This window comes from Vombatus ursinus, unplaced genomic scaffold, assembly GCF_900497805.2.
Source record: "Vombatus ursinus unplaced genomic scaffold, bare-nosed wombat genome assembly UNPS02004691.1, whole genome shotgun sequence".
NCBI classification, from domain to species: Eukaryota; Metazoa; Chordata; class Mammalia; order Diprotodontia; family Vombatidae; genus Vombatus; species Vombatus ursinus.
Window position 1 is genome coordinate 1,900,353 of NW_020944469.1, and position 19,507 is coordinate 1,919,859.

Here is a 19,507-nt window from a genome sequence, read left to right on the forward strand (position 1 = left end):
GTATTCTCCTGGATACTGGCTTTCAAATTAGCAATCTGGCTTCCTACCTCATCACTCAACTGAAACAGCTGTTTTCGAAATTCTGAATGATCTAACTGCTAAGTTTGATGGCCTTTCCCCATTCATTCTTCTTGACTTGTCTCCATCATCAGACGCTGTTGACCGACTACCTTTTTCCTCCTGAATTCCCTCTCCTCTCTTGGTTCTTTTAGGTGGGTGTCCACTCAGACCTCTTTTCTGTATCATCATCCACATTCCGCCCCTTCTCATTGCATTCTGTTGGTAACTTCCTTGGCCACCATAGGTTTAATTGTCAGCTGTATGCAAATAACTCCCAGATCAATATAGCCAGCCTGAGTATTTCTCTGAACTCCAATCTCTCATCACCAATTGTGTTAAGTCTTACCAACATTCTAAACATGTCTAAAACAGAATTATCTTTCCCCTCAAACTTACCCCATCTACCACCATCTAGTCACCCAGATTCATAACTTCATTATCATTTGGACTCCTCACTCACTCCCCCTCCACCCCCAAATCTTATCATTTCTACCCGCATGCCATCTTTTACAGGGCCCCTTCTCTTTATTCACACAGCCACTACCCTAGTTCTTGACTGAACTACTCAGATAGCCTCTGACTCAGTATCTCTAGGATAAAACAGAAAATCCTCTCTTGTTCATTTAATATTCTTCACAAGCTGGCCCTACTCTACCATTCAAGCCTTACTACACATGACTCCCCTCCAAGCACTCTATACACCAGCCAAACTGGCCAACTCCCCATTCCTCATACCTGGAATGTATGTCCTCCTCACCTTTGTCTCACGAGCAGCAGTATGGTGCAGTGGATAAAATTTAGCACTTGGATTCAGAAGACCTGAGCAGAAATCCTGCCTTAGACACTGGCGAGCTGTGCAACGCTAGGTAAAGTCACAACTTTTCTCGGCCTCAGTTTTTTCACCTGTAAAATGGAGTTAATAGCACCTACCTTATAGATTATTGTAAGGATCAAATGAGATATGCTTCGCAGTTCTTAAAGCACTATATACTTGCTGGTTATTATTATTATTCAAGAAGGAATTCAAGCACCACTTCTACATGAAACTATTCCTGATACCCCCCTCTCACTGTTAGCATTGTCCCTCTCTACCTTGTATGATTTCTCTTTGTATCTATTCTTTATAAACTGAGGCAGCACAGGGGACAAAGTTGGACATGAAATCAGGAAGACCCAAGTTCAAATCCAACTTTGGACACTTACCATGACCCTGGGCAAGTAATTTTAACCTCTCTGACTCAGATTCTTCATCTGTAAGATGGGGATAATAATAGCCCCTACCTCCCAGTGTTGTTTCGAGAATCAAATGAGACAATATGGAAAGTTCTTTGCCAACTTTGAAGCACTAGTAAATGCTAGCTATTATTACTTATTTATGTACTTGTCTCCCTGATTAAAATCTTAAGTTCCCTTTCAGTAGGAATTATATAAATTCTTTGTATTTGATTGCCCAGCACTGAGGACAGTGCCTGGCACACCGTAGGTGATTAATAACGATTGTTGGTTGGTAGATGCTTAGTAAACTGGCGATGCTCCTTTGATTGATACATAGGTTGATAATGGTCAGAATTCTAGATGTTTTTGGCAAAAAAAAAAAACCCCTTCATTATTCTTAAGCACAGTATAAATGTTCTATAAGCTAAAATAAAAACAGGTAATAAGTGAAATATTAGATTTTAAATTCCTTGAGAATGGGGACCATGTCTTATTAATCTAGCACATAGTAAGTGCTTAATAAATGGTCAGGTTGAATTTAAAGGAACAATTTAAATTACAATAAGCTTTATTACATAACCTCACAAACTTGAAATTCTTTACACATAAGAATCTCTACAATTGTTGCATCCAGGAATTAAAGGTACGCTGAAGTACTCCTTAATTTCTTGAGTCTTTGGTTTAAGAAAACTGGTATTTCTAGACTAAACTTCCTTTACTCACTGGGAAGACCTTAAAAATTTATAGGGAGAAATTATTTCAAATTTTGTATTCACTAAGAACCACATATATCAAGACAAAATTGTTTGAGGTATTACTATACTCATACTTTCAGATTTCCGTGGTAAAAAAAAAAAACCACTGATATTATAAATTTTAAGAGTAACATTATCAAATTTCCAAAACCTAATGTTGACATCATTAAGTTTTTCTTTGGTTTCAAATTCTAGAAAAACATTTCCTCTTAGAATGAGGCACTAATGGATAATCAGTAGGCAACAATAGTTTTTAAAAATTTCAAAATGGAGATTGCATGAAACAAGCCATATATTTAAGGTTGTTGGAATGAATGTAAACCTGTCAGAAGGTCTTTCAGGGATTGGTGACTTTGGGGTAAACTATGCACGATTCAACACGAAGATATGCCCAAACACACTTTTCTGTTTTTTAGTGACCAAATTCCATAATGATGATCATCTTTGACAAGCCTATTAGACCCAGACATGCAAATCAGCACATGTTCATGTGCTCTGAGGCTGAAGGAAATCAAGGAAAAACTCTGCCTCTTCTTATTAGACATTCAAGAAAAAAATCAGTGGGGAAAGGGGGGGAAATACATGAGTATATTTCTTCGATGCTTACATTGCTTTAGCCTAGTGATAAGGGAAACTATCAGGATCTCTTGTAATTTCCCAGGATGATAGAGGCCCTCTATTCCAAACCCCTCATTTTACTGATCAGGAAACTGAGGCCTACAGAGGTGAGGTCACTTGCTCAGGGTCACACAGGTAGCATGTATCAGATGCTGGGTTTGAACCAGCTCTTCTGACTCCAGAGCCAGTGTTCTTTCCACTATACTGTCCTGCCTCCCAAACAATCTCTGGGGTAAAGATCTTCTTAGCATTTGGTCAATGTTTCTGTTATAGCATACAGAGTGCTGCAGAGTCACTGGGAAAGCTACATGAAAACCTCAGCTAGCTGTGTAAGCCTCACTTTTCAGTTCCTCCATTTGTAAAGTGAGGATAACATTTATACTATTTACCTCAAGACTGTTATAGGCCAAGTGCTTTCCAAACTTTCAAGCACTTGGTAACTTCCAATGTAGCTGCCAGATAGCACCTATTAACTAGTGATAAACGCTACAGGCTCTTTCAAAAATTTTTCCCCACCTAAGGCAAAAGTCACTGGCACATAGCTCTTCACACCATCCTGACTACTCCTCAAAAGACAGATAAGGCTGGAGCTTGCTGGTTTGTTTGTTTTTTTAAACAGTCTACAAGGCTGGGCTACCACTCAAAAGCATTTTAAAATGCAAAGTGGAGCATAGCAGCACGACCCAGTTTTTTTTTTTTCTCAATGTACTAACAATGCAGATCTCAGAAAATAGTCAAACTTATCAGAAATCATTTGAATCATCTCTAAGTAAGTTTATTTTCTCAAAAGTGAGAAGTGAGCTTGGTTTTAACAGAAGGGACAGCTGAGCTATAACATCTGAAAACACCATCTGGTCAAACACTGCATTGTCAGTAATATTTTTTTAGCCAGCTGCTTTGTAAGTACTTGAGTTTGGAGCCAGAATTTTCTTGGCCCCATGAAGATCCCTTTCACATGCATTCTACAAACAAATACCCACAGCTTTTCATTGATAATACAGCGCCAGATTTTATGAGCTGAAATAAGATGGCACAGAAATAAAGTTATACCTTACTGAAGGATCGTCAGAGACAGCGAGCGATAAATGAGAAAAAAATGAATGTTTTTAGCTAGCAAGGGTCCTTAGGGTCGGTATACCCCAATAAGGTTGCTTTAAAGGCCTGGATAATTGTACAACACTCCCTCCCCCTTTTATGGAGAGGTAGAAAATACTACTCCCAAATGTACTACCCTCCAGAGGTGGGATTCTTAACCTGGGCTGTGAATTTTTTTTTTTTAACATTTTCAATTTAACTGGTGTCCTTTGCAATCCTATCTGTTTTATTTTGTACACTTAAAGACATTATTCTGAGAAGGGGTCCAAAGACTTCACCAGACTTCCAAAAAGGTGGATCCATGATACACAAAAAAGAGCTCCTGATTTAGTGGAACTCGAGAAATTTCAACTCCCAAGAGACTCACCAGGAGAGGTAGGGATTGACTGGACACTCATTTCCACTACAGGAAGGGTTTCTGTTCCTTACAGCCACCCGCCCCCCTCACTTTTTCACTTGCATGTCCCTGAATTTTCTAGAGTTGATCAAGACTCTGCAGGGATTTCCTAGTTCTTAAGTTGTTCAGGAATGGGATCAAGTATTCCAACAGAATTCTCCTTTGGTCACAATTCAGATGACTGGAAAAGCAGACTGAGATCCCTCTGGAGAATCACTGGGGCTGTGCATTAATAATTTGGAGACACGGTAAAAAACAAAACAAAACTAGCTTTTAACATCTCTTAAGAGTTGTTAAAACTGAGTTACGTTGGTTATGTTCCGACAATATAGTTACTAAGAAATTGATATTTAAAGTCCAAAATAGCTAGCAGGACTGCCATTTTCCCTAGGAACCAGTTTTCTTAAACTGAAGTGGAGTGGCATTAAGTACTTCTAAGATGGCAAATGACTTTTTTGCTTATTTTAAGATACTCAGGTGTCAGGGGTGCAATAAACTTAAAACAATATGTGAATAGTTCATTTTTGTCAAGGAAAAAACTCACAATATTATAGAAATAGTACTCTTTACAATGACTAAGTTAAGTTCAGTGGAAGTCCATGTAATTCACATTCTAAAGAAACTGGTCAAATCACTAATCTCAACTCCATTTCTTAGACTTAATAGAGTTGAGAGGTAGCTGTTCTGAGGCCCAGTCTGAGTCAATTGTCTCACATGTGCCGAGGCTCTTTTCCCAAAAAACAAATTCTTCTGATTGAAGACGCTGCAACAAATTAAAGAAAACTGCACTTACTCCTTTTGCACTAATTAAGAGATACAGAAAAGGCTGTGTGTAGATGAAATGCTGTCTAACTGCTTTAAGGATGCAATTGAAGAAATGTGTGTCTTGGAAGGTTAAGGTGAATTAGCAAATTACTATAAAATCAAGGTAACTGAAACTTGCAGGTCACGTTATCATTCTCAAGGTCAGAAAGATGTATTTTGATACATCCACCCTTGAGAAGAGTGCAACTCATCAGGGAAGGATGCACAAAGAAAAAGCTACTGTTTCTCTGTCCACTGGAGATACCTCAAGGGATAAGAAATTAATAGGCTAGGAGTATAAGAGCAATCTTGGTGAAGTAGAAAGGTACAGTCACCACTCTCCATATCATCCCAACATACTCAGGAAGTTGGGAAATACTTTTACCTTGCATTACCTTGCATTTAGTTTGTAATTAGCTGTTTAGAATCAGAAAACAGAATTCCCATGTAATCCCAGTATGAAGGGGCAAGCAAAACATCACTGTTATAGGCTTTTTATGATACAATGGGTTTAGATGAATACTCTGTACATAAAGGGCCTCATGATACACCCAGGGGATATCATTTGACCTACCATCTTGATTTCTGTGGCCTTTTTGGGGGGCAGCTAGGAGGCGCAGTGGATACAGCATCAGGCCTCAGACACTTACTAGCTGTGTGACCCTGGACAAATCACTTCACGCTGTTTGCCTCAGTTTCCTCATCTGTAAAATGAGCTGCAGAAGGAAATGGCAAATCTGCTCCAGCATCGTTGCCAAGAAAACCCTAAAGAGGGTCATGAAGAGTCAGGCATGGTTGAAATGCCTGAACCACAACAGAGTAACCGTGGAATTTAGACAAGTTAAATCTAAAATCAGTTTAATGAATTGGTTCAACTTTGCGTGACATTTAAGCTTAATCAGTTTCAAAAGTCTCAAGATTCAGAGAAGTCAGTCTTGCTATAAAAATTTGTAATGGGAATATTATTGCTCGATTCCCCGCCCAAACACAGGCAACGCTTAAGAGATTTGTCTTGACTTTAACTGAGGATGATCTGCTCTTTCCTGTCTGAGAAGCATGGATGGAGACAGCGATCAGAAAAGGGTCACAAAGGTTTTAAAGAAAACCTCAAACTTGAATAATCTATGAACTTTGAGCAGAACTATTAAGAGTTCACCTCTAAGCACTTGTGAAAATTACTTAAGCTTGAAATCAAAACTATCATTACTCCTGTAGAGAGATGCTGGAATAGGTGTTTTACCTTCCAAAATCAATTTCCTAGCTTTAGTATCTGGTAGACATTTCAGGATTTGAAAATACTTACCTGTGGCGGATCATCTGTCCCTCTTTTTGTTAAGAAATAAATTATGCACTATATTTTGAAGAGGGAACAAAGAATTGCTCAGTGCTTAAAAGACAGAGAATCAATCTAAGGTGCTACAAATACTGGGCATAACCTGACCACTTAACACTTGAGAGTAAAACCAGGACTATATTTTTGTTTGGCTTTGTCACAAGAATAAGTATATCTTCATGATGTGAAGCTAAAATACTGATATCAGATCAAACATGTGGCACAAATATAGCAACCAATAAGCTTCTGCGCCATCTTCATTGATGCCATTTCAGTCATAAAGTGGAGATCCAAATAAAAAGCCAATAGGTTATTTTATTTCTTAGACCAGATAAGTTAACATTTGTTTTAACTGATGCTTTCATCTCCCACATAGAGTAGGATAAATAACTACATAATGAAGGACAGTTTGACAAAGGCTTGGTTGCCAAGGATTTTTTTTCAGCGTAGAGAATCTCTCTGGCTGTTTCAAGAAGTGCCCCTCCCCCAACATAATCTATTTTCCATCTCATTAGGTAGGTCAATTAACTATTCTCTCTACTAAAGTACCTTGCTCAATGCAGCTTTTTAATTTTGCTTTCCATTCTCTTGAAATCTCCTAGTAAATTCTCCTAGAAGCTACCAGTCTGCTGCTTTTTTTCTCCCCACAACTTTGTCATTATTCTCTATAGCTGCGATGCTTCAACATGAAGCAGTCCTTAAAGAAATTATCATGTGAGGAAAACCACAAAATGCTGAGGGGCATTTCCACAAAGGGAAAAAAAAATCTCATGAATTCATCTAGGGAAGTTCTGTGTGTGTATTAACCTTAAACTGAAACAAAGAATTAAGCAGAAAACTCTGGCATCAGCCACTTCAGAAGCTGGGAGGCAGGGGGAAGAAACAAACAAACTAAAAGAGATATTCAGACACCTCTGCAGGATTTACAGTTTCAACTTCTGGCTAAGTAAAAGGAAACCACCTTCAGAGTTTCAAAACTGCTTCAAGATTTGCAGCAAAGAGAGGTTTAAATGGCCTACTGCACATAATAATAAAAGTATTTTTATGTCCCATACATACCACACAGAGAAAACAGACAGCTCAGCCATGAGACTTACACGCATTTAAACAATAATATCAATGTAGAAAAAGGAAAGGAAGGAAGCATAATAGTTAATGGATTTTTTTAAAAATAGAAACTACTCTATTCCCTTATTGGTCAGATAATCATCAATACCGTATGTTACCTTACGGAAAATGAAAACAAATCTACTAAATCAGATTGGGCTAATTTTGAAAACTTTCAAAAGAGTGGAAGTGCTATTCTAATACTAAACACATTTTATCCTGTGACATAAATGTGTTCCTTGCAAAGACTACTATTCAATTTTTTTATTCTAGGCTCTACTAACAATCTTTCTTTAAAAATACAACTACCTCTTAGAATAATTCAGCCTGATTCAAGTTCACAATAGCCAATCTGAATGCTCTCAACCCCAGAGTTTTGCTGGACCAAAATTGGCTCCCTGTAATTTCATAATTTTTATTACTTTTTTTCATTTCCAACAGCCAAGTGTGTGCTTCAATTCAGACTGCAGAGTTCACTGTGTAGCTCATGTTCCCTACTCCATTCCAAAAATAGTATTCATCAGACTTGGAATTCTCCATGACAACCACTTACTCAGGTTTTTTATTTTTTTTAAAATAGAAATATGAAGTTACATACAGGTGCATTAAAAAGTAAACCCTGAAATATCACAAAAGTAATTTCTGGAATATACTATTGTCAAATGTTTGGAGATTTAAAGCTTCTGGGAAATTTCCAGGTTGAAAGCAGATTAACATGTTCTGTTACTCCTTTAAATTTATATTAAACATCAATGCTAATTAGGTAAAACTTTGAGAAGGTGTGATCTTCCATTATTTTAGTTTTGGCCACTAACAATATGAAACTGCATCATTCTTTGACTAAACCATGGTGCCTAGTTTATAAATATCATAATGCTGATAAAAAGTGTAGTTTGATATAAAAATTACTCCTCATAATAGTCAGCTTGAGGTATAGCATGAATTAACAATATATGGTTATATGTAGTAAGACAATGAAAGATTAGCATGTTACATATATAATTTCTTTAAGGATTTGTAATTTTAAAGATCAAGTGAAAGCTATTACAATGATCAAGTGTTTCTGACATTAATTTTTTCTTTATGTTTGATATATGTCAGAAGGATCTACATTTATGTCAAAAAGTGAAATGATGTGTTACATAGTAGTTACACAATAACAACAAATTTTTAATCGTGGTATTTTCCCAAACATACAAGTAATGGATGAGGACTATAGAGGTGGGCTATGAGGAAAGCAATGAAAAATGATCAGTATTTGCACTAAGCAGATCACCAGATCCCCAAAGTCAGGAATCAATATAAAGGAGTTCAATGACAAAGAATGGCACCTCCACCCCCAACCCTGAACTCAAGGCAACTCTAGTTCCAGTCCTTGTTCCAAAAGGCAACTAGTTTGTTTCTGAGTCCAGGTTCAATGTAAGACAATTTTCATTGCATACTAATTAGGTTAGCTAGACAAAATTTGCTAAGTTTTTCTCTCATTGAAAAATGAACTTAGTTCCTCTTAAGCAAAAATTCAACACTTTGGCCTATTTACAAGAGAAAAAAAAAACACCAAATGACTGTAGAATGCCTATTGTCTAGACTAACACACAGTTTGATGGACAACCCATAAAACTGGGCCGTCCATACATGTATCTTGGAAAGACACTGTGTGGACAAGGAGCTGGGCCCCAAATTAAACAGGAAGAAGAGAATGAGCTGGATTGCCTTTAGGAAGCTGTGCAGTGCTTCTAATGATTCCAAGTTTCATCTTGAAAACAAAGACCCATCTTTTTTATAACCATTATTATTCTGATGCTGCTATATTTCTGAGTCAAGGAAGGGGGAGACCCCCCCCCAATTAGTATTCAAGGTTACCCCAAGAGGCTTTGGAGAGGTATATGGTGTGTACAAGAAGATGGCAACACATTATAAACCTAGGACTGTACAAGAGAAGTGGCATAAAGAATGTTACTGGAGACACGCCCAACTGGAAAAGAAGGTGAGCTGGTCATGTAGCAAGAACAAGAAATAACCAATGGGCAGCCTGTGTATTCCACTGCTGTCCATGGAATGTTAAGAGAAGTAAAGGAAGCCCCTCAGCATACTAGTGGGGTCCCCTATAGAAGATGTATGGGAGGGTATAAAAAACAGTCACCCAGGATGAAAGCACATGAATGAGTTGTGATTTACATCATTGGAAAGAACACCAATAGTGATAAAAGATCTGCTGAAGTATAAAAGTAAGCACATACTATGGAATTAAATGATTTCGGTGACTAACAACCAGAAAAATAAGGCAAAAGCTTTATTTAAAGAATGTTAACTCAATTCAATAAACATTTATTGAGTGAAATACTAGGTGGTGCAGTAGACAGAGAGATGAATTTGAGATTAAGACCCAAGTTTAAATCTTGCTTCAGTCACTTACTAGCTGTGTAACCCTGGGCAAGTCTCTTAACCTCTCAGCCCCTCAGTTTCTTCATCTATAAAACGAGGATAATAAATAGAATGAACCTCTCCCAGGTTTGTTGTAAGAACCAAATGAGATAATATATGCAAAAGTGCTTTGCAAACACTAACTCATTCTATAAATACTAGCTAGTATTAAATACTATATGCCCAACATTGCACTACATACTGTGGGAGATATATAAAGTAATATATGGCAAGGTCTCTGCCTTCAAAGACTTTCCAGTATCTTTGTGATGGGTCTTACACAAATGAAATATTTTACACATGGGAAAGACAGAAGAGGTGCTCCCTTACTTCTGAATGCCTCACTTATATAAATGTCCAACTGAACACTCAAGACCAAAGTCTCTTCACCATTTCTTCTCCTCTAGATAGAAACCAAGCTGTTCTGGGTCAATGGTACCACCTGGTGGCCAACACAGGGACTATCTAACCCAACATTTCTGCTTCATTTTTATTTATTTTTGAACTACACTCTCTCTATGGCCCTCCTGCCCCCTCATTCCAGCCAAGGGAATGAAGGTCCCTTCAACTTGCCTCTTTTGCCACTAGCATTCAGTTAATTCTACCTCCAGCGAGCACTTACTTAAATGTACAAATAGTCTTTTAAAGAGAACCATGGGTTCAAATCCTGCCTTTGATGCCCAGTACCAGTATGACCTTGGGCAAAAGAAAGAAACCTCCCTGGGCCTCAGTTTTGTCATCTATAAAAGGAGATTGAACAAGATGGCCTTTGAAATCCCTTCCAGCTATATATCAGTGATCCTGCAAACCTCCATTCTTCTTCCAGCTCTAGCCTAGGTACCTCAGAAAATTCTAAGTTAAAAAAAGGAAGAAAGGATCTAACTATGATTGATAACCCTTAAAAATTACTAGTAAGACATCTGTATCAAAGGAAACAAAAGCTACAATTAAGAACTGAAATTAGACATGATAACAAATAAATACTATCAGCCTTTAAAGTCCTTGAAAATGCCTTGAGTTTTGTTTTAGAATTTTTTGTACAGGTCTACCCTTGTTAACTACTCTTTTCTCAAATACCAGCATCTACAATAAAATGCCTCATTAAATTGTTTAAATTACAATCATAATAGCATCCTTTTTTTTAAATTTCAAATACCATATACAGTATTTCACCTGCATTGTGTGTTAAGTGTGGCTTAGCCTAGGAACATAACCATCACTGATATAATTTTTCTACAGGAAAATCTGTTTCACAGTTCCAAAAAACTTAGCGAGAAACTTTTCTTTTTTTCTTTTGGTGAGGCAATTGGGGTTAAGTGACTTGCCCAAGGTCACACAGCTAGTACGTGTCATGTGTTTGGTCTGAGGCTGGATTTGAACTCAGGTCCACCTGACTCCAGGGCCAGTGCTTTACCCACTGCGCCACCTAGCTGCCCCTAAAACATTATTGTTTTTTTTTTTTTTTTTTCTGCAAGGCATTTGGGGTTAAGTGACTTGCCCAGGGTCACATAGCTAGTAGGTGTCAAGTATCCGAGGCCAGATTTGAACTTAGGTCCTCCTGGCTCCAAGGCCCGAGCTCTATCCACTGCACCATTTAGCTGCCCCAAGAAACTTTTCAAAAAAGATTCTGTTTGGAAATTGGGGACTTCCTATATATAATAAAGTGCCACGCTTAATGTAATACAACATACACAAGCTAACAAATGTACAATACAGAGCAATGAGAAAGTAATGGTGTCATGGATGGTACTGCTGGAGGTGCTAAGGAATAACGAACAAAGTGTCTGCCCTCAAGGGGCTTCTTGTTTCATAGAGGACAAATGTATACAAATTACAAATTTGTTTCAAATTTCATTCTAAGTGCAAAGGAGAAATTCAAAATACCAGAAGTGGTTTGAAGAGGCTGTTGTGAGGAGTAAATTTGATGATATATTTGGGTTTTCTAAACCATAAAGTACTATAAAATGCAAGTTGTTATTAATTGTAAATGCTGTGCATGATCAGAAAGAGGGAGAAATCAATGTGGGCTGCAGAAGGCTTCATGGAACATGTAGGATTTGAGAGGACTGAGTTATCCAGCCTAAAGCACTGCTTACAGAATTTTACACCAAGGTCTTTCTTTGTCCTCATGTTACTTTACAAGTATTTAATTTTTGATGATACAAAATATTATTGTGAAAAATGGAAAATTTTGGAAAAATTAACAGAGTAATTTAAATACTGAAGCCAAAACTGAATGTAAATTTTTCCAATATATGAACTCTCTTCTCTGTCATATACAGTGACTACTATAAAATGTACTTATTTGTAAAATTGAAGGATTGATTATACCTGTCTCCTTGCCTCAATATTGCTGCAGCATACTAAGTAAGCATGGGTGAAGACAGAAAGATATTTCTGAACAAATACCCACCATCTCCCCAATGGAATTTATATAAGTCCTATGGGCAAGTGGAAGATCAGGGTAGAGATATAGAATCAGACACATTATATGCATATAAATATTATGCAAAACTCTATAAAATTCCTATATAAAACCAGAATCACCACAAACAAAAGGCTAATCTTTAAGCTATTAAGGGTTAAGCGGGGAAAAAAAACTATAGCTTATTTACCAAATCCTAAGAAAAGTACATGACTAATTTGGACAAGTGCACATTTTTAGTGTACCTTCAAACCACCATGAAGCCCTTGTTATACATCATCAAGACAAGGACCATCAAGAATAACTATCGCTAAATATCCCTAAACCATTTTCAAAATGGTTCTAAGTGGGAGAGAGAGTAAACATTGAAAACAGCATATACAAGGCTAGCTTAAATACTAAAGGCACGACTTTTAAGTTGTCCTACATAAATCTAGACAAGATGAATAAGGATATTTTTAGAAAACAAAGATTTTGAGAAATTGCTATTTTGAATGATTTGGTAGAAAACAATTTAAGTTACAAATATCTTAGCAGATATTATGTATATATAGAATAAAACATGAAAGATGCTGGGTACACTTAAAAAAAAAAACAAACAGCAGCTAGGCAATATTTTTAAGATAAGCAGATTCCCATACAGCATACCACAACATTTTCATGCCAAAAATTAACATTCCATATACATGCAATTATTGGGAAGATTATATTACAGTTTTCTGAAGCAAGAATACAATATGCCTGCTGAAATAACAGATCATTTGGGGATAGGGGTATAGAATTATCCAGGGTCTCAAGAAAGCAACAGTCCTTGAGGACAGGCAACAAAAAATTAGGGTTGCACTTTGAAAAAAAAAAAGGCTGAGAGAAAATTTGATGGAAATAAGTTATAAGTAGTATAGATTGGGTAAACACGGCCTTGATCGCCAAATCCTGCAATCCTAGAACTAGTTCTAGGGAGAATGCCTTGACGTAGTCTTAGGACAATATAGGAAGCCCTACTTTGAACAGTGGGTTACTGATTTGTAGAACTAATTACCCCCAAGAGCTGATATAGGCTAAAATATGAACAGCTTCAAGAACGATTTATACAATAAATTCCGTGGATGATAAATCCAGACTGGGTTATTAGGGAAAGGTAGCAATATTTGGGATGCCTATGCACAGTGACCTTATGGAGTTTAAGTCATAGAGGGCAACCATGTGTTCATCTAAAATCTCCCTTGTTAGCACTAGCAGACATAGAAAACAAGGTAGGATGGACCATTGGTCTGACCCTCAATGGCATTTCTTATGTAAGATTTCCTCCTTAAAGTAATACTATATTTAAGTTATACTTACTTTATAATGAAGGCCAAAAAAGGAAAGTCTGAGCTACAGACAGCAGTCACCTTCTAACTCATAAAATTATGTTTAGCTCTGGCAAAGATCCACGGGCTCATAGGGAGCATGTGTTATATTCTAATTCCTAGACAGACTCTCAAGCCTCAATTTCAGGGTTGTGGCCCCTTACTCTTTGATGCAGTGAGTGATACTTCATGATCTGAAAAACAGTGGCTCAGGCATGGAAATGTGAAGGGCTACTGTATTAGATTAATATCTATAAATGTTCTGCTTTCATTGGCTTAATGTAACCTCAACTACCTAAAATATATCTTAATCTCCAAAGTACAATTTCCCATTCTAAATAGTATGGTCTTAGTCGAATATTAGAATAACATTTTAAGCACTGTGGAGTGTGCAAAAGAAGTACAGTCTGATATTTTTTAAGAACTCATCAATTTACCCTCAGAAGGACACAAGACATCTGGTAATTTCTCAATTTTTAGAATCCCAATCACATTAAATATAAATATACATATTGTCACCTAATATTTAGTCTTAGAAAGGCTACTGACTTTTAGAGGTCCTTCAGCTACCACTATAAATTAGTCTTCTCTGTACATCAAGACTGCTGATATAAATCAATAGTGCTAAGAGATTTTAATATAAATAAATATATTAAAATTTTTAATTCTGTCCATTGAGCTCCTCCTCCCTCAATTTTAAAGGCTATATGCATAAAGAAAATATTCCGACTTGCCCTTAAACAACAACAAAACCGAACACTTTATTTCATAAGTTTAAAATTCTCTTTATGTATATTACATGTTTCAATAAACAGTCAGTCATGCAGTTGGCTTCAAATTGATATTTTGTTTTTACCTGGAATGAAAGCACTAGGGATAATCCCAAGGTCCAATCTTTAAAAAAAAAAAAAAGTCTCTATGCACTTTTGAGAGAATAAACTTCCCTGCTTTCAAGGTCTTAAAGTGCCAGACGACTTCTCACTTAATTTTGAGTCACATCTGAGACATAGCCAGAGCAAACTGTATTATGCACTATCACAGATTTGAAGTGTAATAAAAATGAAACTGGGATCAGATTTTCCTTACTAAGAGAATTGTAGTGGAGTTACATACACAGTAATTTTACATAAAGCCTAAAAAGAAAGGTATTTGGGACATTAGAATACCCTGTCTGTACTGACCAACATAGGCAATCTGAATTAGAAGTGAAAGAATTACTCACTCATTTTACAATAAGCTCTTCAAAGATATAATAAAGAGGTCAGTGTGTACTGTACTTACTCTTCAGCTAAACTCTGGCTTGCAGAAAGGATAACTGCTGAACGTAACTACCTTGACCTTGGCTAATTTAACCACAGCTTGCTCTGAGATAGACACAAAAGCAGGTGAAATCAACACTACGAAAAACATAGTACTTCAATAATTCAGGCATAAATCAAGTATTACTGATAATCCGATGAGAAGAAAAACGAACATTTTAGGGTGTTTTGCAAACTTTCCTGACTGTTGAAAACAAAATGTTAATCTTATCTTCACATTTATCTCAAAAGTAGAATAAAGTAAAGCTCCCTAGAACCCTGTGAATGGAAAAACATTTCCAGGATATATTTACCACCATTTCAAAGCCTTTCAAGTTAGTGATCCATTTACCTTCTGACTGAAATTAATCTTTCACTGAACTTGTTAATAGACTTTCATATAAACGTAACTTTGCAAGTATTAGTTTAAATGTTCAGAATTAGCAAAGAATAAAGGAATGAAGTGCATACAAAAGTATAATACCTCCTGCTGGTATTTCTAAAAATAAAAAAAAAAAGGTGAAAGCTTTTAGGTATTTGTCCCAGACACTTGGTACGATGCAAGTAATACTATTTCAAAAATTAGCATTTTTAAATACAGGAAAGTGTTTCACTTCAGTGAGGCATGTACTCACATTCTGCAAGGTGGAGTGAAAGAAAGAGGGAAGAAAAGCTGCATTTCTTTCCTACAAAGGTGTGCATGTTATGAATTAATGGAGTATGGCACCTAATTTGTTTGGAAATCTGGCACAATCCTTGCAAAATAACCACTCAGTTCTTAAATAAAATCCACATCAGAACATTTACCCAGGTTTAATTTAAAAATTTTTTTTTTTTAAAAAAAGGAAACAGTCCTAGACATGTGTTATTTTACCTCATTGCCAAAGTGCTTTTCAGGCCAACTCTTGGAAAAGAAAAACTTGCTGCAACAGTACCACTTAGAGTTCCCCAAATAGCTTGTTTCAAAGAACTACACAAGGCACCCATTCAAGTAATTCTCATAATAAAAAGTATAGGGAGAAAAAGCAAGTCTATTTCTACTTCGTTTTGTAGTACTCAAGAAAAAAGGCGCTCAAATAGCACCAACTTTGCTTGGGAATAGTCAGTGACGAAGAGAAATGGCGAAAGATACCATAATGGGGTCAGAAAAAGAACATTCTTTTAAAAAAAAGTTACTGTCAAAAACATCTCATTGCACAGATTTCTAATGAAAAAAGCACACTGGTGCTAAAAGACATCATTTATTTGCACCACTTAATGAATGACATCCTAAAAACCAAAGTCGTTTGTCCTTAGAACAGAATTCTATTCACTTACCATAGTCACCTTTTGTTTACCCTATGTATCTGTGGAGCTCTACATGAATGTACACACACAATAGCTAAATAGGTTGCTTTCCAAACCCTACAGTAAACGCGGAATTACAGGCACTGGAATTTACCTCGCACAAGAGCTTGTCGCCACGACCTATTTAAGTAGTATAGTTTAAGCTGGAAAGTGCGGCAGTTAGGCAGCCCGCAGTTTCAAGCATTAGGAGGGCTAGATAACGGTCCTTCCACCCAGGAAGCACCGGACACTTCAGCAAAATAACTACCCACAAAGCTTAACTCGCCTCTCCCACAGTCAGTAGGTCTTGGTTGGAAAAGGACAAAAAAAAAAAAAGCATCCACCTAAAGAACGTTTGAACTAGCTGTGCCAACTCCCCACCCCTCCGCCCAAACCGTGCGTTCCCAGGCAGGAAACAGACCGTTGGCCGGTTACCGGTTATCCGGGGACTCGAAAGCAATCTAGTGGTGTTAGGCTCTAAATCACTACGGAGCCGGGGTGCGGAGGAGAGGAGAGGAGAGGAGAGGAGAGAGGAGAGGAGAGAGGAGAGGAGAGGAGAGGAGAGGAATCCCTTGGCCAGGGGAGCCGTCCGTGGCCGCTGCCGATCTCCGGGAAGAAGCCTCCGAAGACTACGTGGCATCAGCAGGCGACAGCACAAGTGCCCAAGTGCTGGTGGCTGCAGGGGAGGTGGCTGAGGGTGCGGGGGGTGGGAAACAAGTCCCTCCACTCACTCCCGACAGCGCCTGGACAGAGGCACTTTTTAAGCAGCAAATCCAAATACGGCTCCAAGACGTAAAAGGAGCCCTCAGGCTGCGCTCCCCCTCCCACATATTCGGAAACTTTTCCCTCCAGCAGCCCCCCCACAATACCCCCCCCCCCCCCCCCCCCCCGCCCCGTCCGGCCCCCGCCCCCCGAGAGCTGCCTGCCTGCCTCCCCCTCCCTCCCTCTCCACTCCCCCTCCCTCCCCGCTCCCTCACCTCAGCCAGGCTCTCACGCTCAGACCCGGGCTGAGCCGCTGAGCGGGACTGCGCTGGGCGACTCTCGCCTCGCCGCCCGCCGCCCGGTAACTCTATCCCCTCCGCATCCTTCCCACTCCCCGAGGGCTCCCAGCCTCGCCTCGCCTCGCCTCGCCTCGCCTGTGTCCTGGCCTCGCCCGTGTCCTGGCCTCGCCCGGGTTCTGCTCGCTTGCTAGCCCCCCGCCCCCCGGCCCGGGGCTCCAACTGCCAGTGTGCGCCGCCGCGCGCCCCCCGCTGCCCGCCCTCCCCGTTCGGCCCAGGCCGGCCAGCGCGCCCCGCATGTGTGCGCCTAACAGTAACAGCCGGCCGGTCGCCGCCGCGGCGAGAGAGAAGGAGGCACGGCGGCGATGTACAGCAGCAGCTGCTGCCCTGCCCTGCCCTGCCCCTCCCCCGCCGGCGAGGGGCTAGGGGCGGGGGGCGCGGGGGAAAGGCGCGGGGAGCTGTCTGCTCCCTCCGCACGCTCAGCCCGGCACCGACCCAGCCCAGTTGCTCGGGGTGGGGGGGGGGACACGGGGTACGGACACTTACTGCCAGCCACACACAGGGTGGGCGAGAAACGGAGGGCTGAGGGGCAAACACGACACTGTCCCGCCCTCTCCCACCCAGCTGCGAGCCGTCGCGGTCGTCGTTGCCCTAGCGCCCCAGCCGGCAAGGTGCCGCTTCAATCTCAGCGCGGATCCGCTCGCCCGCCGCGGGACGGCCCCGCCATGATGGAATGTGGCCACTGCGCATGCGCCGCGGTGGGGGGCTTTGGGGGGGAGTGCGAGCGAGGAAAGCGCAGGACCCTCGAGGCCGGGGGTCAGCGAGCGACCCCGAGCACAGACGGCCCCCAGGGGAACCGAGCACGGCAAGGCCGGGCGGTCCCGCCAGCGGACGCTTGGGGCGGCGGACTGGGGGACCTGGGCATGGGACATTTGCTGCCCCGCTCTGCCCGCCGGCTTGCGGGCTGGAGGCAGCCCCACGTTGGCCCCCAAGGCCCGGGGCAAGCCGGGCCGTGCAACTTACCTAGGTGTCATGGAAAAGTAGGGACAGTCTGGTGGGCTTTACCACTGATGGCTTTGAAAAGTCACTACCAAAGGGGAAGCGGGCTGGGCTCGAGGGCCCCGAGGCTCCCTTCCTACCTTCCCCCTCTAATGATCTGCAGTCTCTGTCTGTGATCGACTGGCCCGGGATTCCTGGCTGTCACTTAGATTATGTTCTGTCTCCTCGCCTGCTTTTCCTCGGTTGTGGCCCTGGGACGCCAAGGAACGCGTTCTCCCTCCTCCCTTGCTCCCCAGCCGGATGAGGCTGGAGTTCCCAATTTGCAAACAGAACCACGTGGGAGTTGAAGCAGAGGGGATTCTGTTTCTTTGGGGTTAGCAACAGCCCCACAAGTGCAAGGGTTGGGGGAAAGAAAAAAAAAACACACCAGGAGGTTGCTGAATCCTAGGGTTCCACACTAGTATCAGCTAACAAAGGAACAGCAAGGGGGAAAGGTCAGGGGCACTGAAGAAATACAGTAAATAACTCTTAAAAACCTCCCCAAATCAGAAGTGACTTTGGGAGAATCCCCAGTTGTAGCAACCATAAACAAACTAGAATGAAAAGTTCTAGAGATGCTAACGTTTATCTGGGGTAAAAAACCCGAAAAACAAACAAAAAAACAACAACAACCAAAAAAAAACCCAACTAAATGAAAAACCACAGACACAAAATGCCAAACACCGAACACCACCCCCCCCAACTCCTACCCACCCCTCAAAGACCAGGGCTGGAGCCCTGGGACCACAGGGGTGGGAAAGAAGGAAACGAGCAATTTACTCAGTGATTACTGTATATCAGGCACTGAGATGGTGTTTCTGGGGGCACTGTGGGGGAGCAGGAGCCTTGGCCCGAAGGAGGATCTGTGGGGACAGAATCTCAGAATTGAAAGAGGCTCCAGTGCCGGTGGAATCTAATCCATACCTGAAAAGTTATCCCCAGGCCAGTATACCTTAAGAAGGGTCATCTGTCTTTTGCTTCAAGGCATCTAGTGAGGGGGACCGACCTACGTCTCCTAGGAGTAAATGGGGAGCAGCTCTTATTTTTAGGAAATCCTGCCACACATTGCTTCTGGTCCTGCTCTTTGGGGCAGAGCAAAACTCCTAATCCCTCTTCAAAGGGCAGAAAGGTGTGAAGAAAGGGCAGAGAGTTGAGCAGAGTGCCATGTGTCTGGAAAGGAGCAAAAAATGAATGCAGGGGAATTCTGTGGTCAGAGTCCAGGAACACCACTCTGAAGTGACCAGTTTGGACCTGAAATAGAGGGC

The 19,507-nt window shown here is 40.5% G+C and overlaps 1 protein-coding gene across 1 annotated transcript in view; it reads right to left on the reverse strand.

The window, feature by feature from the left end:
* LOC114026495 (fibronectin type-III domain-containing protein 3A-like) overlaps window positions 1–17,793 on the reverse strand; it is an 80,870-nt gene extending 63,077 nt beyond the window's left edge. Inside the window, exon 1 of the mRNA XM_027840220.1 lies at window positions 17,751–17,793. The gene's annotated coding sequence lies outside the window, so the exon portion shown is untranslated. The remainder of the gene's footprint in view (window positions 1–17,750) is intronic.
* Between the last annotated feature and the right edge of the window lie 1,714 nt (window positions 17,794–19,507).